This window comes from Corapipo altera, unplaced genomic scaffold (genome assembly GCF_003945725.1).
Source record: "Corapipo altera isolate COAL_440 unplaced genomic scaffold, ASM394572v1 58, whole genome shotgun sequence".
Classification (NCBI taxonomy): Eukaryota; Metazoa; Chordata; class Aves; order Passeriformes; family Pipridae; genus Corapipo; species Corapipo altera.
In genome coordinates this window covers 1,309,917-1,331,709 of record NW_020884898.1, presented here as the reverse complement: position 1 = coordinate 1,331,709, position 21,793 = coordinate 1,309,917, and positions in this window count along the sequence as shown.

Below are 21,793 nucleotides of genomic sequence, written 5' to 3'. Positions count from 1 at the left end.
ATTTTTCAAACATGGGACATTTTCTATGTTGAAGCTGGTCTTGAAGAATTTCAGCAAACCCTGTGAGTGCAAGACACGTTTGGAGATGATTCAGTAGCATACATATGATTCTCCAAGCAGTTTAATATACTGCTGTTATCTAAATGCTTTAGCAATCCTCCAAATATTTCTGTTTGTTGATAAATTTCAGTGGTTGTAGTAATTAATGAATAAAAGTTGTGTCTATAAAGTGCTATATGCTTTTGTATAGGTAGCTGCACATAAATGCAACCACACATTCAATAATCATAAAAAAAATATGAATTCTGAGTTCAGATCCAATGTGTCTATTGATTAAAATGCCAATAACTGCTACGTATTGTAAAAATCAGGGACAGATTGCAAGATTATACATGGAATATATAAGGAAATGACTTGTTTAGATTATGTTATTATCCCAGGGCAAAGTAGTTCATGTAATTGTTCTGTCAAGTAAGATTTTTACATTGCAAGTTACAAAAATGTGGGGAAACCTGTTAACCCCACTTGTCTGACCCGTTCCCATCAGAACTATTTTTAGTTGGAGCTTCAGAAGCAACAAACCACATAAAGTCTACTCCCCCTTTCTAACATTATTATCCCCCCCGCTGGTTTAATTTATGTGTTTAATTTTGGTTTGCTGGGTGCAATATGGCTAATTGCTTGAGAACTGTGCAACCTTACAAGTGAAATTTTGCTTTTATAATTTGTAGCACATCAAGTGTAATAATGTACATTTAATTTCTGAAAAAGATAATTATGCTAATAGAATTATTTGAATAAAAATTCACACTCTGTACAGGATAATGTCCTCTACCTCTTAATTTATACTAATGTAGGTCTGTAAGGAATTTTTAATAATTTACTTCAACCCAGGGCCAGGAAGGGCTAGACAGAAGCAGGACTGACAGGTCTTAAATGGGACAAAAAGGCTTCAGAGGTCTTTATAGCAAAAGCTGTCAGAAGTGATGCAGGTATTGAATTTGGACAGATGCTACAAGATTCAGTAACTAGCTCTGGTCTTGCGGGGGGATGTGGTCTTGCTATGTTTAGCTTATGGAGGAAAAATAAGGAAGGAAAAAAAGACACTGCAGGTCAGCAATTGCATTACATGTAAGCAGGGCTTGCAATGTGCAAGTCTTCATGCAAATAACCCATTATCTCCCCAAAATGTGCCAGTATGTGGCACCTAAAAAGAGCCAACACTGTGTGAGACTGACCATGTAGAAGCTGGCACTCAAAAAGACAGGGCACCCAGCTCCTCCATCACTCTGGAGAGACAGATGGATGACAGCATAATGACAGGAGAGGAACAGCACCTCCCTTAGTCCCAGGGAAATCCATTTTAATTTTAGAGCCATTCATTAGGCACCAGTTAGGTGTGAGGTCTTGGAATGGTTCATAAGGCTTCATGCTACCTCTCTCTTATGCCCGGACATCCTCCATGCTGGATGAACTGTTTCAGCAATTAAGTAGTGTCCACAGGAGCACCGTTGACCAATAATGAAGCTTTTGGGGCTAAGAAGGGTCATACTGAGGCTGGGTTACCAAGGGGGGCTTGCTAAGCTGTAGTCCAGCACAGTCCAGCATCTTATCCCACCTACACCGCCCCAGGACATTCACATTCAGGCCATTCCATGCCCCCAGATCACAGCTGAAGCATCCTGAGAGATGCTTCAGAGCACTTGCTTTTCAAGGATGGACATCAACTTATTTTTCCTGGAGATATCAAGATTGTTGCTGCATTGAGTGACTCTGCTTGCAGTGGGGGAAGTCATGCCTTCAGCTCTCTGCGTTCCATCTATAGAATCCCTATAAAAATGAGGTGCTAATGAAGCATAGCACTGTTTTCTCTATTTTATTTTGGATGAGATCAATTATCGATATGGCCAGACTAAAAACATGTGTGATCCCACTCTCTTCCCAAAGTAAACTTCTGTCCCCTGACTCATTACTCAGTCAAAGGCTGGTCACTGGTCTCTGTCAACATTAAAGTACACTAAAAACTCATGCAACAGTAAAGAGTTATTTATTTCAAAATTGTGCTGTTAGGGGTTTCCAATATTGATTATTGCATTTGTAGCAATTCTCTAGACTTGGAATGAGGAAACTATTGCAAATCCTTTGTGAACTGCTTAAGAAAAGGAAATTTGATAAATGAAAGTTTCTAAAGGTGATGACTTTCATACTAGATTGATATAAAATACCATGATTAATGCCCAGACTGTCAGGTCATGTTTTCTCCCTTAATTATTTCAGGAGTTTTTTTTATATGCCATAAGTATACTTACAGGTGATAAAGGAGCAGGATTGGCAGCCTGAGAGCTTTGAAAAAACTATTTATCCATGGAAAGGGTATAGTTATGAACAGTATGTTATGAACAACTCCCCTGTGTTTCTTTTCTTTACCAATGTACTTGTCTTCTTTCTTCTGCTGCACTAATATCCACAGAGATGGTGATTTCAAGGTCACAAATAAGAACATGCTTTTTGCAGTTTCTTCTTTTTGCTAGAAAAGAGGAGGACTGAGGTCAAGCCTATTCATTTTACAAATGCTGGCTAACATTAATATCTGAATACTTTCTTGATTTCCTCTTTTAGGTACGGGAAATAGCTTTAATATCTTGTATACCACAAAGTGGTAGCTATTGCCTTTTAATGTTCATCCCTATAGACCATCAATCCCTAACTAGTGTGGCTACTTATTGAAACTGAGATGGTTTCACACTGTGATTTATAGGTAAAAGGTTCCCTGTCTCATGACTAATTCCTCTAGTTCTATGGTTTCACCTCATTTTTTTAAATTCCTTGGGCCATTGACAGCTACTGATTTTTAGGTAGAACTCTTTACTGATTTGATTGTGAAGTAGTTAAAAACATTATTGGATAATATGGCCTCATACTTTTATGGAGCTCAGTTACTTAATGATGTTACAGTCTTGGGGGATTTTTTTGGTGTGGGTTTTTTTTTTTTCTTGTTCCATTTTTTGGGGGGGGCTGGGTTTTTTAGATTTTATCTTTTTTTGGTTTTGTTTTTCTTTAATAGCTTTAAATATAAAGTGCCTTATAACTGGGGAAGAAAGAACAAGTTTGTATGAAATAAAAATGGGTATGGATTTTCACTGAAAACACATAGTGAGGCTATTTTTACTTTCATTGCTGAGTTTTGCAGAATAAACAGATTACAATAAACAGAATACAGAGAGGTGATAGCGTTATTATTATTATTTATACAGCACCATAAATGTGCATTCTGCTTAACAGACAAATAAAAGACATCTCAGGAGATCACTTCAAGTTCAACTTCAGCATAAAGTACAACTTTCTTATGAACATTTCCTTTTTTTACAGTTGCCAAGAACACATGTTTCAAACTGGAGTGCATTAAACTGAGGAACTAAAATCCTTACCTAGGCTCAAAAAGAAAGTGATTTGATCATACCATTTAAATGTATAGGCCAAAACTCACTCTGTGATAAAAATCCTCCTGACTGCAGTGAAGGCCAGAGTTGACTCTACATTCTCATCAAAGCTGCTGGAGTCCAGGAGTGCTCTGAACTTTTGAAAATTAAGAAGATTTTTTATGTTTTTAAAGGTGATGCCTCACTGTAGGTCATAACATCTCACAAAATGCCTGCAACATATCAAACTCTGTATTAAGCACAATGCTCACTTTCATCCAAAACCTTAATCTTTCTTAAAATTTTGTTCTCTATTATTTTAAAGAGAATAAACACTGAAGTGATCCAGGCCTAGAGAAGCTCTTCGAGGAAGGAAAATCTTGGAGACTGAATGGATTTAGAAACCCCAGTTGAAGCACTGATCCAAGTGATGAAAGACAATTGTGTAAGCTTACCTCCCAGGGTGTTGAGAACATGTACACGCACTGTTGTTGCCCACAGACATGAGCTGTGAGTCATAGAAGTGAAGGGATAAACCCACTCCAGAGGAACAAAATATTCCAAATGAACAGTTTCAAAGGAAATTCACTGAAAATATTAACCAAGTAACACAACAAAAAAATTGAAAATGATGCATTAAAAACACTAATTAAAGTAAGTACCTATCTATTATATTTTTTGCAGATTTCAGAGGGAGGAAAGAGTGTTTGTCAGAAACATTTGTAAACTGTAAGGCAATAAGAGATACTGGCAGGTGCCAAGTCCATTAGGGACAAATCATGGTCAGGCTTCAGATGTTAAGTCAGGAAGAAATATACAACTAAGATCTTTGGTAAGATGCAAAATTTTTGAGTGCCAAAGAGACACCACCTCAGAAGAAATTCTTTATTTTATAACTTAATTGTTAATGTAAAATCACATTAATACAATTGTGGTAATTTTATCTTACTTTAATGTCTGGACAAACTAGGTAGTACTTCTAGATAGCCTTTTTCAATGCCTGTGGAAATTCAACCAATCAAAGGAACAACTTCCATCCCTTTGATCAAATGAATTGTGCAAAGATATCTCCCCTGTGCTGCTGTTGGGGCACTGAACACTTACTGCAGCAACAAGCAGTAAGAAATAGTACCCCGATAAGAATATCACCCTAATCACTCAGCTTTTCATCATTACACAAAGATAAACTCAAGTCAAAACCATATATACAATATACAAATATTCAGAGCAGGTTCCCAGAGCCACTCTTGATCTGTTGTTCCTGTTTACTCACACAGATGTCACAGGAATGCTGAGGCATTCTCTCTGGAACTTTGTAGCTCCCCTAAACATAAAATAATGCAATTCTTTCTAATCATCACTGTCAATTAGCTAAGAACTGCTGAAGTCCCAGTTAAGCAGTGATGGAGAACAGATTTCAATATATTCTAAATCTGTATCAGAGAATAAGAGTACTACATTTTTCTCTGTACAAGAGTTTATTTTGAGCATATGAACCATCCATGTCCTGAACTCTTCATAAACAGCAGAAGTAAACAGACGGTGCTGCATTAGTGTTGCAAAAAACCTCCACAAACCTGTGTTGGTCTTTAAGTCATGAACAAAAATTGATTTGTGAAGTCTGTACTGAATGCTTCATTTTCAGTAAGAACCTGTGGAAGCCTATTTTTTAAGAAATGGAAGAAAAAGCAGCAAAAGTCCTTATTTCCAACCAAGTAAGACCTTGAAACACTTTCAAGGAAATATGAATGCTAACAAAGATGTTCTAGCACTGCATTATATTCTCAAGTTGCAAAAGTTAGTACACTGGAAATGTGCATCATTCCTTATCTGTATGGCTAAAAGGGCCTTTGGTTCTCAACAGTTTATCCATAACTATTCAGACCATTTTAGAGTTTGGGAATTTTTCCTTTTCTATTAGTTTTACCCAGGGTTTAGGAAATGACACTACTGGAAAAAAAATCTTGACTCCTGTGAGTTCAGTAGAACTTTTGTAGTCTACCATTGCTAAAGTGGGATTTCCTTGATTGTCTAAAACAACTTGAAACAAATAGCATAGCCTGAAAGAAAGTTTTACAAAACCATGGAGAAAATTTCTCTCCAGGGATTAGAAGGTACTGAAGTCAATTCTGAATTGAAGCCCATCTTTACATTCCTTTCCAGTGTGATAATTGATTTCAAATACCTTTTGAAAACACTGTGGGATGGCACCCAAAAAAAGGGGCATCTGGTATACCTGACTAATATTTATTACTACAATTCAGTTTCTGAGCAATTGCTTTTGGGCACAGTTCTTTTTCTGACCTGAAAAAAAGATCAGGAAGATTATAAAGCAATTCCAATGAGGGAAATAAGAATTGACACAGATGTTTTGTTTTAAAAGTCTCAGTTAACAAATAGCCTCTAAATCAACAAACAGCCCATAAAGCTGTTTGAAAGTCTAATACAAAATATCTGTTTAAGGGATAAAGGAAATTTTTCTCTTGTCTATGGAAAGGGGTTCAAGTAGTGTCTTAAGTTCTGTTCTAACTGATTCTAAAACTGACTGTTTTAAATCTGCTTTACCTTGATAATCCTCCCCAAGACTATCCAGGAAGAGATCCGGATGTTCTGAGAATTCAGAAATAAAAAGATCTCTCCAAAGTGATCTTAGTGCTAACATCAGCTGTCTCTGGCCCTCATCCAGCAAAGCACTTAAATCTGTTCTTCGCTTTGAAATTTGCTTGGCGATGTCAGCAGGACTTCTCACATATCTGCAGTTAAATATCAGCATAAATAATTATTTAGATCTAACCCCTCTGTATTAAGCCTTGAAGTACCCACAGTAGTCACTGTAAGGGAGGGCCTTGCGTCATACTCCTGGTGATCATGTTAACAAGTTACTTTTCTCTTCCTACAAATTCATTGGGCTTACCTCACACTGCTCTGGTTCAGGCTCCAAAGCTTTTCTGTCTCAAACTCATCCCTCTCAATCTCACATCTAAACATCCCCACTGAACCTCTTCAAACACTTTGGTGTAAATCCCCACACAGATTTACTACAATAGCCTGTGTCCATTGCAGGGGAGTGCTGACCCTCAGTAAAGCCAGCATGACCTTTACTAATTAAAGAACAACTCACCTTCTATAGCTTTGCCCTTCGATTTCTCCTAGAAATCCTATTCTCCTTAATAGGAAAATGTCTAGATGATGAAACAAAGCACAGTCTTCTGGTAACCCTTGATTGTGAGAAATCTACTAGCTGTCTTGCAACCTGGGGATCCACCTTTTTTTTTTTTTTCTTAGAACTTCCTAAGAGCTAATTGGAAAGCAATCACAGCCCTACACTTAATAGACTTTCACATTTCAATAGCAAGTAATTTTTTTCTGTGTTCAAGAGGCACACTCTGGGCAATTTGCTCCCTTTCATAGAAGGTGGGTAGTCTGATCTTGGCTAGAGAAGAAGACTACAGTATATCACTTTTATAACCTTCTTTATATGAGAATAAATGTTTTCTAAAAGTTCTGAAAATAATTTCTTATGTCAGGGAGGGAGAAACTTAGTTCTTGTACTCAAGATGCTTTAATTAGTTTTCCCTGAGTCTGTTTTCTCAGTTATCTCACTATAGCTGGATCAGTTTTATTACCCTGAAGAAATAATTTGCTCTTATTAAGACCAAGTATTCTGTTCAATAATTTAATATGTTACATTCATCTTTAACGTTAAAAGGCCTGAGCCAAAGTTCACTGAAATCAATGGAAATTCTGCTAGGGACAACAAGGGGCTTTGGATCCTTTTAAGGGAATTTTAGTCTGAATAAGCATCTCTATTGCAGTTCTTATGTGCAGCATATATAACTTGGATATTATTAGAGGTGTAATTATGGTAGTACAGGGCTCTTTGGGGCCAAATGGTAAGTATTTATGCAAGTCCTTGAGCAGGTGGGCTTTTTTTAGTCTGAGCTGAGTTTTTTGCTGCCATGGTTACATTACTACAAATACCTGCCCTTGTTAGCTTAATTTTAGTTTACTTATGGTTACACAAGTTGAAATCACTCCAGTATAGACATAGTTACTCTCCCTAGAGGTTTCTTGTGTTATAGTGATATGATTTCATCCCTTAAATCAGAGATATATCTCTGTCTGGCTTTGCTTCATCACTGGTTGGATCACTCTCCTGCTCATCAGCAGTCACCCATAACAGACAGTCTTCTCCAGCAGTATTGTCATTTTCAGTTACAATCTATTTTCTCCTTTCATTACTTGAAAAGGTTTTGATGCTCCTCCTTTTCTGATAGGTAATTTTTTTCCTATCCACCTGAGTTTCCCTGGTGGATCTGCTAATAGCAATAAATTAATCCCTAGATGCATTATAGCATGGCTGAGCACCATTATATTGACAAGCGAGCCTGAAAAGCCCTTCTAGCTCAGTTCCTTAGAGACTGAATATAAAAAGCCATCGTAGAACTACGTTGATATTAGGCAGTATAAAAATCGTATTGTGTGCTGGAAACATTATTCTCCTCCCAGTGATAGTTAAGCCTGAACCTTAACAAATGTGTTTTGGAAATGTCCAGTATGCTTGCTTATCAGTTTGAGAGGCCCAAGATCTGCTTTGATTTCATAAAGAACAATTAAAATCCCACACTAAATACCTTAATTATTTATTTAACAAGAGAGAAAGTCCCTTATCATGTCCATTGATATTCAACAGTCTGATGTCTGTAAGTAGCCTTATGCACTCAACTATAATCTGGTTTTTGTTGTGGTCTTGTATGACCAGTTGAAATTCCTTTGCCATAACCTAATGGGACACTCTCAGCCAGATCCAAAGTTAGGTCAGACCAAGAGCCAGGTAATGGCTGGACTTGATCTTAGAGGTCTTTTCTAACCTAAATCATTCTATAATTCTAAGAAGGGACTGCCTGATAGTTTTGATCTCTTCTGCCTTGTACGTTTTTTCCAAATGTAATAAAAGCTCCTTAAGACAGTTAATTTTGTGTCCTCATCTTCTATTGCTTTAATTTATATTTCTTTTTTATTTTTTTTTAAGCTTGTGAGCAGTTAGGGTAGACTTAAATAATGTCCTCTAAGTTTCCTCACAAGTGTTTAAGGAGTGGGCTGAATCATATGAGTGAGGCATAGAGTGCTTTGGTTGCAACAACAGGTATCATGAACCCTGTAATTAATTTTCAAGTCATGATACTGGAACCCTTCCACCATCTGTGTCCTCGATACATGGACTTCAAGAGAAGTATTGCTATGACTTCTAAATGGAAGGAAAAATGAGGGAACAAACTAAGCACTTATTAAGAGTGGAGCTATTTTCCTGGCGAAACATGACTCATGCTGGCAATGGAGATTCAAAGTACTCTGCAGATTTAATAGTCATAAGTTATATTTCACTAGTGATAAGTGATGTTTGATAAAGACAAATTTCGAAGGGAAAGAAATCGTGCCTGAGTGCGTTCAGACAGTTTTGTACCTTTTTCTTGGACACCTTTACTACAACATCTCTAAGGAATCAATGCTTAGGCTTTGGGTACAGCTGAATTTAATTTCTAAGCCTAATGCATGTATATCCAAATACACTGGAGTTTTGTTCTATACTACTTGTTGTTTTGGGTTTTTTTTCCTTCTTAATTCAGAACAGAGGTTATTTCTATTGATATGCATGAACTGATTAAGTGAATGACCCTGATACAACCAATTAATAATGTATATTCTCACTTAACTTGAAGGATTAAGGAAGACAGCTGTTGGCAGGCAGATTTATAACACTCAAAATACCTGGTATGAAAGCATGAGCTCAGAAGTCAAAGGTAGCATAGGCAGACTTCATGTCTTACAGTTTTTTCTTCCTTTGGGAGGTTCAGAAATATGATTCAAAAAAGCTCTTATCATGAATGTGTGTGGGTGGAGACAGGACTTATTATGCATTACTTATAATCTACCACAAGCCCATCAGAATGCTATTGCTGGACCAAAGAGAAATACCTCTTTACAGTAACCTTGATGGTGTATGAAGCTATCAGAGTTCATGCTATGTATGTAAGAAAAAGCGTATTACAGTATAACTGTATTAAAGTAGCTTTTGCAAAACTTCTCAGCTTTTCCAGTGAGTTTTAAAAGCTAATATCACTGTTGATGTAATATAAAAGAAAAATTTTGTTCTTACACTTTTTTAAATATGAAGTGCATGTTTGATATTCTTCATACAATACTGGCTTTTAATGAGGTTAAAGGCTACACAAGGTGTCTGTTTCTTGACTGATGGAAAGGCAAAATGAGAAATTAGTATTGTGAGAGAATATTATTTGCTTCTCTTGGCACTATCTTTTTGTCTTCATATCTGAACCCTTTATTATTTTCATCCTTGCTCTACTGAAATCTGGGGGTAGGGAATACTTGTGTAGCAGGATATTCCTCCAAGCACACACAGGCGTACTGAAAAGCCTTATGTGTGATCTCCTGTGGTGATTCTCTAAATCCTTAAACTAATCTATTGTCCATCTGCTTTATACCCAACACTCTGTTCTTCTTTTTCTCTGTTTTCAAGCTGGACAATTCTATTTTCTGGTTCACTGAAATGAAAGTCAGAAACCTTTGATTTATACCCCTAGTTTTCTCATTTACAGATAGTACCATCACAGAGATTTTTGACTACATATTCTGCTTTCAGGTAAGGTGAAAGTGCTCTGGATCTTGACAGCTATGCAGCAGCAATGGGCTCATGAGAGCTGCAAGAATGAGTTGTGTTCTCCAGTGGTAAGTGGGGAAAAATTTGTATTCTCAAGCTGCAAGGGGTGGTTTTCTCCTCTTTTATTTCAAAACAAGAGTGTTCCTGGGTGTTCTAGGCAACTAAATTGATCAGCAAAGCCACCAGTTTTAGGTCAAGAAGAAAAGAAATATATTTTGAAGCTCAACCAAAACTATCACATCCTTTCAAATATGATGACAGCCACACTTCTGTCAGTGTTTCTCAGGTTTCTTCTCTTCCCTTCACCCCACAGCCTGCCTGAGGAAGCTGCTATTAGCTGGGGTTCCCAGAGGAAAGTGGGTGTACCCCTTAACTTACTTACTCCTTGGCCAGCCAACTTCTTCTAGCATGTGGTCCCCAGAAGTGTAGAGTGCAAGGTGTCCTCTGATATTTATGCTGTAAGTGTAATTGTACAAGCTTCTTATTCCAAAGACAAGAGCCCCCGGTGAACTAGACTTTACTAGCAGTGGGCAGCAGAGCATTTGCAGAAAGGGAGGAGTGTCAGGTGATGTATATATGGAAAAAATTTCAGAGAGATGCCCGAATCCTACTGAAAGTTGCTAGGAGTTAAGCACTTAACAGATCTGCTTCTGATACCTTGTATGCCTTCTGCTACTGCACACCTTGCCATGAGACAGAGGTGTATTACTCATGCAGGATTCAGTGCTTCTAAGGTGTGGTTTTTTCCTGTGAAGAATGAAAGAAAGAAAAGAAAAAACTCAACGACATTGCTTTCCACTGAGTTTATAAACATAAATACCAGAAGGGTTCAGGTTCCTAGCCTATATTTTTTCCAGCTAAACCCTTAAATGTATTTAGTTATACTAAGAATATAAACTACAACAGAGAAGATCAAAGGGTTTTGTTTTGATTTTCTGATAACCCCTGATTTAAATTCATTTCACTAATACATTTAAAAAATTAGGTTCACTGCATTTAAAAGGGTTAAAAAAGTAGTAAAAGCAGCTATGCTTTACATATAATACTAGCATTTAACAACTCCACGTGAGTGCCAATATTAATGCTGTGCTGAGGTACACAATGAGAAGGAAAACAAAGATTTATTGCTTTTCTGAGATGTTTTTTACAATCAACACTCAGCAAAACTAGGAATAAGATGGTAATGTGGAATTCCTTTATGTCCTGCTAGTTGTATGGTCCCCCAGATTAATGCAGCCTACCTCCAGCACACTGGATATATCAGACCCATTTAGACACAGCTGCCAGAACTTACATTAGGAAGGCAAGTGGAAGGCCAGGCATAGGGGTACATTTAGGCCGGTAGTCAGAGAAAAAACTCTTTCTGGAAATTTTTTTTTGGAGGAAAACATCACTGAAAGGCAACAGGAAGGGTCAGAAGTAAAATGAGAAAGCAATTTGTTAACAACATGGGGAAAACACTGCTAGTGGACTTCAAAGTGCAAAATGTTTCTTAAAAGCAGAGCAGATGGAAGTCGATCATTTTGATGCTTGCAGGACACAGAATAGACGTATTGTCAATTACTTAAAGACTGTACAGTTTATCAAATATGAGTTGGGCAAGAAGTGAAAGAGAAGTTAAAAAATAGGGGAGTTCAATGAATAAGTTAACCTAGCTGAGTGAAAATCTCTACCAAAAAATCTTACTTTAAAGCATATTTTTGATCCCAAATAAAATATTACAGTTAGCAGTGATGTTTTTTCTTGGTCTTGTTTTCAAGCTGGATTTTCCAGGGAAGTGTTGTTTAACTGCATCTACTTGTGGTTAAACATCTTGTTTAACCTACTTGTTTTTTGGTGTCATGCCTTACCTTTTAAACTGGTGATTTTTGATGGAGGAACAGAGGCCTTAGACACACTAGTTTCCTACATAATTAGTGCATATAGACAGTTTGATAGAGAACTCCCTGCTAATGTCTTCTTGTTGCAGTATGAGGAGAAACTGCATTAGGTGTCAGTGAATCTGTACTGGTGTAGGGTGCGCTGAGAAACAAAGCCAGAAACAGGCAGGTTTCATTCTTTGTGCTGCTCATGCAGTTTTATTTTTCCACAATCTACTAAATTCAGTAGCCAGTATATGATAAAAGGCTGTCACATTTACAAAAAGACATACATAAAAAACCTAATTACTTATTATTATTATTTTCTATTAAAGATATTTGAAGACTTGCTATGCTACAATAGGCATCCAGTTGGCTTCCGTAGGCATCCAGGCAGACAAGGAAGAAAGGTCCTGGGTTTTTTTCAACCGAGTTCAAATCTAGGATTTTATTTGCCTAAAATGCTGTACTACATCAGGCCACTGTAAAGGATACTATATGGGAAGTTCATGACAGGTGAGCTTGTAATGTTAGCCATGAGCCGTAAAAAAAATTGACTCTATGTGGTTTTGACAAAAAAAAATCAGGCCAAGTATCTCAGAATAGACTAACAGATAAGAAACAGATAAAGGAATTCTTAGACATTCATGTATTCACACATGGAAGTCGGAAGAAATATATATGACTGGGAAAAAGGGATCATTTTGTTGTGTCCGATAGTCATGTAATTTTAGATGTATAAAGAAGCAAGCTGAGGTCAAAGAGAGATATTGAATAGGACATCAATCTGATCTAGAGTCAGTACAAACAAACTAGTTTAGATAGCAATAATGCTCAGCAAACAGACCTGGTGTGTGTGTTTGTGTGTACGTGTACATGAGCATGTGCATATGTGTGTGTGTGTGTGTATGCATGTGTAATACACTCAAGAACTGCCAGATTGGTGTTAAACTGCAGGCCAGTTTTTTATAACTTAGGAATTACTTAGCATAACATCAACAAGAAGCCTGAGGCATTATCCATAGAAGCACAATGCTTGGGGCATCACAAACATCTTTGCATAAAGCAAGACCAACTGGCAGAAAGAAAGAATAATTTTCTCTAATATTTGAATTTATTAGCCATAAAGAAAGCCTGACAAGAAATGTGAGGCATGACTGTGTGTACAACAGGAGGCAGAGGTCAAACAAATACTGCATATTCTGAATTCCACAGGAAACACTCCTCCAGAGGATACCAATCACAAGCTTCAGGGACTATGCTGATTAAAATTAAAGAAGAAAATACAAAGACAGAAGCAGTAGCAGAGAAAGTCAACATATTCTGAACTGGCTGCTTTCAATCAAGTTAGTACATTGCCCCTTATCGGCTGGAAATTCAGTTTTCCCTCAGCAGAGCTGACTACATGTACTTTCCCAGTCTACTGCAATGGAAAGTTCAATCACCTCCAGAAAGGAAGTTGCAATCCCAAACAAATGGTATATTCATAAAATAATTTTGAGAGCACTGTTCTAACTTGTTTGAGACAAGTTAGAACCTTATTGAAATCTTTGTCTCTAGGCATTCTTAGGCTCTCAATGAGGCTTAGGGGGTTATTTAAAAATATGGATATTATAGACCAGGTGAATATGGTAAATATTCCATAATGTCTGTCCTAAGGCTACAAACCACCAGGCTATTCCATCTAACAAAAAATTATAAACGAGCCATTAAACTTAGACCTCACTGAAGTGAAATGTAAGAGAGGAAAAATGCACTCTCTTGAGTGATTGCATTTTGTACACTGTATATTTATATACTAAAACACAGATCTAAAAAGAGAGGAAACACAAGGAAATAAGGAAGAAACAAAAGATCTGAGGGCCAAAAAAGAGTATCTTAGCCTGAGGATCTCAAATGACGCTGTGACAAGATCCAGATACATAGAGTTGAAGGAGCTCTTCAAAGTCAGTGTGAGAAAACCACTTCCTTTCTACTCAAGATTACTGCCCACAAATCTATGATGCATTTTCTCACATTCTTAGAATAGACCCTAGTAGACTGTGTTGCATGTAGGGGGTGTGGGGAGGGGGCATGTATGGCAGATTGACAGCCTCAGCACACCAGTTGACTAGCAGGAGTTCACTCACCTGCCACTAGCAATATCCTCCACCCAGGAGGTACTTCACATGAAAGTAAATGAAGTGTTAGCTGACTTAAGCAGTGCAGAGGTCACTGCTGATGGAAGACTAGTGAGCAGGAATTCAAAGGAGCAGCTTGACAGGAATGCAATGGCATGACAGGAGCGAAAGGAGTTGAACGTGCAGCCCACATCTATTCCTGAAAAACAGAGCAGGGGAAGGTGAAGAGGTTCAGCTGTTTTGCATATAACCTAAGGAAAGAGGACTCGGCAAAGAAGGACTGAAGAAATCAAAAGAAGGTTGTCCAAAAGCAATGACAGTGTCAATGTGCTTTCTGCTGAGCTTTGTCCTACCATTTGCTGAGGTCATGCAGCTATAGGGCTGCAGCCTCGCAGCTCTGGTCCCACGTGGCACTTTGTGTGCTGGCACGGGGGGCTCCTTGTATTTGCAGCCTTAGCTTGTGAGAAGCAATATCACATTATTGTAGGAAGGGAAATTGCTGCTCCAGCACACATATTTTCTTGAAAACAGGGGAAGCTGGTACGTGCGAATGAAGGGTAAGAACAAAACTCTCTGGCGCGCTTTAAGGCAAGGTAAAGCTTAGGTCTGCTAGAAAGTTTTCTGTCACTTTTATTTAATGATAGAAAACAGGAGTTTCAGCAAGTTTATGTATTCATGGAAAAAGCTGATTTCTATAAAAAAGCTTCATATTTTTAGGAAAGGGATTAGAAGAAGATGAAATTTTTCATGCAACTGAAAAGACTACAAACACTTCTTGATTGCTCTTCATGTTGTCTCAGTGTAAAGAGCTGCCAAAATTTTCTCTATCACCTCCATGATTGAGTACAGAAATGAACCACAAGCCAACGAAATCTATTTTAAACAAAGCCTTGTAGTCAACATTGCCAAAATATATCTTTATCGTTAAAATAATAAATAACTTTGACAAAATAAGCAAAAAACCGAAAGATCTCTCTGTTATGGCCCAGTTCAGGGAAAATATGTGTCAAAATACCTGAATGACCTTTTAGAAATATTTTGTGAAAAAAAATATGAAGCATGAAATTGACATCATATCCTGATCCTTAGTTAGTGTCACTGTGTACAGATAAGAACCAAACCACTTGTTCTGAGGTCTGGAAAAGAATGCAGACAATAAATATCAGCTTCCATTATTTCTCCTTTAACAAGCAGTGCAATATTTCAGCCTCCTCTCAAACCACCTTCTATTGTTGCTAGCAGCCAAATCTAATCTAAAGACTGGGGACATAGGTGAAAGTGGAATACAATTTCTGTCTTATCCTGAAGTCTATACCAAGAATAGCCTTCACTTGATCCAGAAGAACAGTTTACAGCTCCAGGACTTGAATACATTCCCTGTTGCTCACTTACATGCTTTGCTTGCAGGAAATCAGGTTCCTGCTGCCAATTAAGTTAGTCATCATCACTCATCCACAGAGTCTTAATATCTGAGAGAATTTGGTTGCTCTGAGTGTGTGTGGCTACCCTGAGTTGGTGTATAACCTCATCTCTTCCAGAGCATGGCATGTAGTAGAAGAGCACGCACGTTTCTGGGGATACGGAGGGGTAGGAATATGATGAGTGAATGGTCAGCTGGAGATGCTTCTTCCCTGCTCCATGCTTTATGTCACGCCTGCCACTGTGAGTTCGTATGTCAAGGTCTTTTTTCTTGAATAGCACCTTTAATTTCCAGAAAGGTATCTAAAAATGCCAGGATTTGGTATAAACAGTCCAGTCCTGAAATAAAAAAATCTGCTGACTATTTTGTTTCTTGGTTACAGACAAAGTAATAGAATTTAACTGCTGTTGCTGTGCTAGCTAGGTGTTGTACTGTTCAGCTCACACCTCTGTCCTAGAATGATGTTTACTGAGGGGTCAGAAGCATCAGCTTCTATAGAGAGACACTGCATTATGTATGGCTGGATGTAGGGTCTGTAGTCTTGAAGCTGGGCTCCTTTGAACCCCACTGCTGGTATCCCTTTTGCTTTCACGCTTTGCTTTCTGATGGAATGTCCAATGTCTTAATACTGTATTTCTTCCTTTGCTATAAAAAAAAAAGAAAAACGGGATTAGGAGGGAAAGAATCATCCTACCTTGTTTTCTGTTACAGTGAAATAAAGATTCCAAGCAGTCTTTGCTCACTGGGCCTCCCCAGTGATGCTGTCGCCAGGATAAGGGCCCCTCATGGAAGGGGGAAATAAGATGCAAATATTCTCAGATGCATGAAGTAATTCTTTCATCATGCTCAGGAGGTTTCAGAGGGTACTCTTTGCGAAAGACAAATATTGATTTCTATGTAGATGGATATGATATCTGTGTGGATAGATATCTCTGTAGACACCCAACTCTCGCAGACAACCTGCATGAGGTATTTGCTGTCTGAAATGTGTAAGTCCATTTCAGTGGCTTCCCTTTTCCTATTGAGATTTTCCTAAAGATTTTTGGTTGGCTGATCATTTTTTTAGTTTGCTGACCCTTGTGCTTAGATTCCCTAACCCATTCTCAGGCCTGACTAAGTTGGTTTGGGTTGTATTGCCATTGAACATCAACATACATAAGATTATTCGGTTACAAAAATGTTTTCAGAAAAAGAGGCTGTTGCCATCAGATGGCTGCAACAATTTACAGGGAGGGAGTTCTTGCATGGGAGTGAATTTCTGAAAAGAATAGCAAAACACAAGAAAATAAGAGTGCAGTAGCACGATGAGCAGAGCTAGTCCGTGTTGAGGAAAAGAGTTAAACTAAAACCTTATTAAGAATGAAGCTTGATAGGTTCATTTGAGTATCTCTTCAGCGTTTGTTGCATGCCAGCATTCTTTGCAAAGAGTGAGATTTAAGTGAAAAGTACTATTTTATCCTTTTCTGTTTGCAAAGATCCAGCTACTGCCCTGTCCCCTCAAAATTATATGAAAAGGAATCCAGTTCTGAGGTTTCCCAAGCACAGGAGATCCATTTAGCTGCCAGAATACAATGATCAGAGTCCAGTCCCCCAGTTTCTCTCTTTGTTTCAAGTTATTGCACTAAAGTGACAAAGTCTGTCTGGGTGCTGATGCTGAGCTCATAAACTTAGGATGGTGACACACAGCACAGTCCCTTTTTTTCCCTTTAAGTGGTCTTCTGAAATTTCAAGATCCTCATTCTTTAGTGTGCTGTGCAAGTTCACTTTTTTTGGAAAAAACAGTCACAGTTTTCTCCAGGTGTAGGAGCTATATTTTGCTACGCCTATTTCCAATGTGAAAACTGGTAATGGTTAACTGGGTAACAACTTGATGGGTCTCGTGTTTTGCCACTCTCACTTTTTGGTGTTAATCTGCCTCTCAGGATTTCATTTACGCTGCACCCACTGGCCACAAGTCTGTGGGCCAGCCTGTGGAACTCAGGGTAAAATAACCCTTGGAAATCTGGTCATGGATTCTTCCCACAGACTGTCCAGCTGTTCCTATTTGGCTTTCTGTTCTCTATGTTGTTTCTGTGTACTTTTCATTTAAGGGTTAATATTTCCTTATGTTTTGCTTTGATTTTCAGCAGATACCTGGGTCTGTTCACTGACATTTGAATGAAAGAATCCTTTCTATCCAGAATTATTCCCATTGCTGAGTGCACTGGAATCTATTCCCAAGTTTTCTTTGCTCTGGTCATGTAACAGTTAGTCAATGTATTTTGCTCTGGGTGCCTCATTTCTGGAAGCTTGCTTCAGACTTCATTGAGTTTATTGCCTACACTGTGTCAAACTACAGTTCATTATTGTCGTCATTTTATTAAAATAGTCCCTAAGTGCACCAGATTCTGAACGCTTGAGTGCAATATTCCACAGAGATCTACTTTATTTTTATATTGGTCAAAGCCAACAGTAAAGCTGCCATTAACAGCCAAGCTAATGCCTTTGTGAAGTGCTGCCATGCTTCTCCAGTGCCTGGCATTTAGTCATTGGCTCTTGAATGCTGTATCTCCGTGCTGAGTACACAATGCTTTTGCATACCAGAGGTAAAACACACTTCCATTGCACAGGAAGCAGCACTAAAATAGCTGAAATCCAATTCTATATTTAGAGCTTCATACATTCTTTATAAGTTTTGTGTTATCTTTTCTCATCTGAAAAGGAAAGCAATGCGTTTGGCCTTTTTGCCATATATTAAACTCCAGAGTGTTAAATAGAAAGGGGAAATGTGTATGAGTTGATAAGTGATCTTTAATATGTAAAACACACTGCGTACATTCTCCAGATCTATGGTAGAGATACTGTCTGGTTTATGTGCAGTGCAACAACTCAGAAGTGTGTGTATTTTAATGCCAAGCTCATAGAGAAGGGATAATGAAATGCAGACTCCTGAGAACTTTACAGCAAAGTAGGAGAAAGTCAAAGAGGACCTGGAAACAGCATTTGTGAAGCAGAAGTAAAATATAGAAGTTTTACCATTTGTGTTCAGTTGATATTTTATGATTTCATACAGCCTGAGTAATAACACTGCAGAGCATTTGAGACTTTTTCATGCCTTTAAGTTGAGCTTTTACAGGGAAAGTGAGAAAACATGTGTCCAGTAGTGTTTATCTTTTGTGTGAATAACCATTCTTGAAGTGTAGTCATACTGAGAATCTCGTTTTAGTGCAAGTGAAGCTCTTTAGATAATCATGTCTGGATATTTTTAATAGCTCTTTGTAATATCTTATCCCCTTCCACTTTAAGTGCCTTTGAAAACCCTCCAAGGGCTCCATGAAAATGCTTTGGAACAGAGCTATATGTGTAACAACTTCAGGTATTATCAAGAAAAACTTAGATAAGAAAAGAAGTTCAAACCTCGGACTTTCCAGTCTTCTACAATTAAGATCCACTGGTTTAACTATAGAACTCATATAGAGGACTAAAAATATGCAAGCTTCTTACCAAACCCACCATAAAGGAATTCATTCTGTTAGCTTTTTGAGACAAAGTAAAACAGCTTAATCATTGGGTAGGGCTGGTGAGCTGAGTGTGAGAGAACAAAATTATGATCTCACCATCCAAGAGAATAAACTGGCAAAATCTAGTGTTTGGGGCCCTGGCTTAAGGAAACAGAATCCAACTATTAATGTAAACAAAAAAGTTAAATTTCTTTAATAGGTCAGCAATGAGATTAATCACAGAACAGAACCTTATAAGCATAATTTTACTCCCATATCTTGTAAAAAAAAATGACAGTCATAATAATAGATTCCTTTCCCAGAGTCTGATTTTACAGCAACTCTAAGTAATTACACACATCTGGTGATAACTTTAAAAATTTCAGTTATAAAAGGAGCTAAACTAAAGACTACAGATTTCTTGAGCTATAATGGAGCCATATCCAATGTGACACTCTTCAAAGGACAAATGCTGCTGAAAATTTGGAAAGATCCAACTGTAAACTTATTTATAACATTGTTATTATTAACATCTGTGTAACAGACATCTAATTTCCCCAGTGGTGGAAAAGCAGCATGAAAGATTTTGCTGCACACCTCTAATTAAGTTCAACCCAAGCGCAAGCAGTGTTGTATGATAGAAATTTCACATCACAGTGAACTTGACTGGACTGATGGTTGATCATCACAGATGAATATTTACAGAATTTTCAAGAGCTCCCTTCTCCTCATTTATATTAGTATAAAAAGCAGTGATATACATTGCAGAAAATGTGTAAAGTATACATTTTTCATCATATAGTTCAGAAATCTGTCAAACGCTCTTGGCTGGCTCATCAAACCCTGACCACTAATCCATCTCCCCTGCTCAACTCAAACATCCTGGACATCTTGGTAGTGTCATACAGCTGTCATTTTTAAAGCTGTCCATCAAAGAAGAGTTTCCTTCCTTTCCCAAAAGAGACACCTCTTCTTCCCCTCAAAATTTCAAGACAATGTTAGGTACTGGATTAGTGGCAGAATCAGCATTTGATACTCCTCCACCCAGCAAGAGAAATGGGGACCTCAAGAGCTCTGTGCTTCCATCCTATTGTGAGGATTTGGCAATGCTTGTGTTTACTCCCAGTTATTTTTCTTGCCATTGTGCTCTTATCTGAATGCCTCACAATCTTTTGGGTAGTTAGAGCAACGCTGTGAGATAAAGGACAATTCCTCTGTCACAGGTTTGGCAACTGGAGCCAGAATTTTCAAAGGCATTTAGTACATTGTATCCTGGGTCAGAGGCAGCCAGGGAAACATGGCTAACAGTTCAAATGCAACCTTAGGCCTGAACTCATTATATTATGAAGCCATAGGACTTATAGAATCATAGTAGATTCATTAAGGTTGGAAAAGACCTGTAAAATCATTGAGTTCAACTACTAACCTAACACTGCCAGGTCCACTCCCAATAGTGGATGATGTTTAGTCTATATACCTGGCAGTGAGAGAAAAATTGTTATCAGAGGCTCCCAAGAGAACCATCACTAGCTTGCCCAGGCACTCAGGGCTACAGGCTTGAACCATTTCCATCCTCTGTTGGAAAGGTGGGTATGTGAGGAGACAACAATATCAGTGTACTTCTGGATCTCCTTCTCTCTTGGCTCACCAAAGTGCATTTTATGTGTCGAGCCTCTCACCTACAGGAAATGCATGTGTAGTTGTAAGAGCTAGCATCTCATGGCTTATTAGTCAGTTCCCTAATTCAGGACATCTGAAACCCAGGTGGTGAACCAGGGACTCCCAAGTGAAGATTTCTGTCTGTGCTTCACTTTCTTGTCCAAAGTAGTCCTTTGCTGCTGAGGTTCATTATATTAGACTTCCCCTTCCACACCCTGCATGCTTTGGAAAAGGAAATGAGGCTGACAGGGGCAGACAGTGCCACAGAGCTTAACTTCAGCCTTTGGCACTACTGGGGTACAGGTAGCTTCACATACAGCCTCACTGGGGATCTCCAACAGCAGGATCTTCACCATTGCAGTGACCTGGCCCTCGAAAGTATCATTAGCAGCTGTTGGGAAACATGGTAATTTTGCATGATGGTTACAAGATTCTGGGGGAAAACAGCTCTTGTGGCTCATGAATGTAGGGTCACACAAAAGCATAATACCATAGCAGCGTGTCTGTGAGTCCAAGCTAAACAGGCCTCCAGCTTCTGGGTTTATTAATGTTTTTCTCACTTGAGTACAGAGATTAGTGGTTACTTTTTATAACTAGTTGCAGCATATTTTTGTGTATTTCCAAGAGGTACCAGAAATCATTTGAGGAGGGGAACAGAAAGAGAATCTGTATGCCTTTGACTTCATCCACTGAATTTGATTGGAGACACTGGGTTTTGTAAGTAGAGGCAGATTAGCTGGACAAAATATCTGCCTTAAGATGCAGATATACATGAGTATGGTATGTCCAGAACAGAAAACGCATTTGTTAATGTGTCTCTGTGTGCATATGTTTGGTGATCTGGCATTTGGAAAGGTGTATAAAAATTCAGTCTTTTACCTGACAAGTAATAAACCCGTTGTCAAGTCAGAACAAAATCCTCTTGCTATACAGTCAAACCCTGCTTCATGGGGTCATGGTGGTGGGGTAATGAAACTGAAAATTATTGTTAGACTATGTCTTCTAAAGTATTTTCCTGAAAAGCCAGGCACCTTACTAACATCAGTCCAATTACAGGACCCAGAGGGAAGGGAAATTATAAGTAATATTTTGGAAATAGCCCCAGGATGCACTTTGTGTGCCTCTGAGCCAGGAAACCCCCAAAGAGCATAAGTCTGG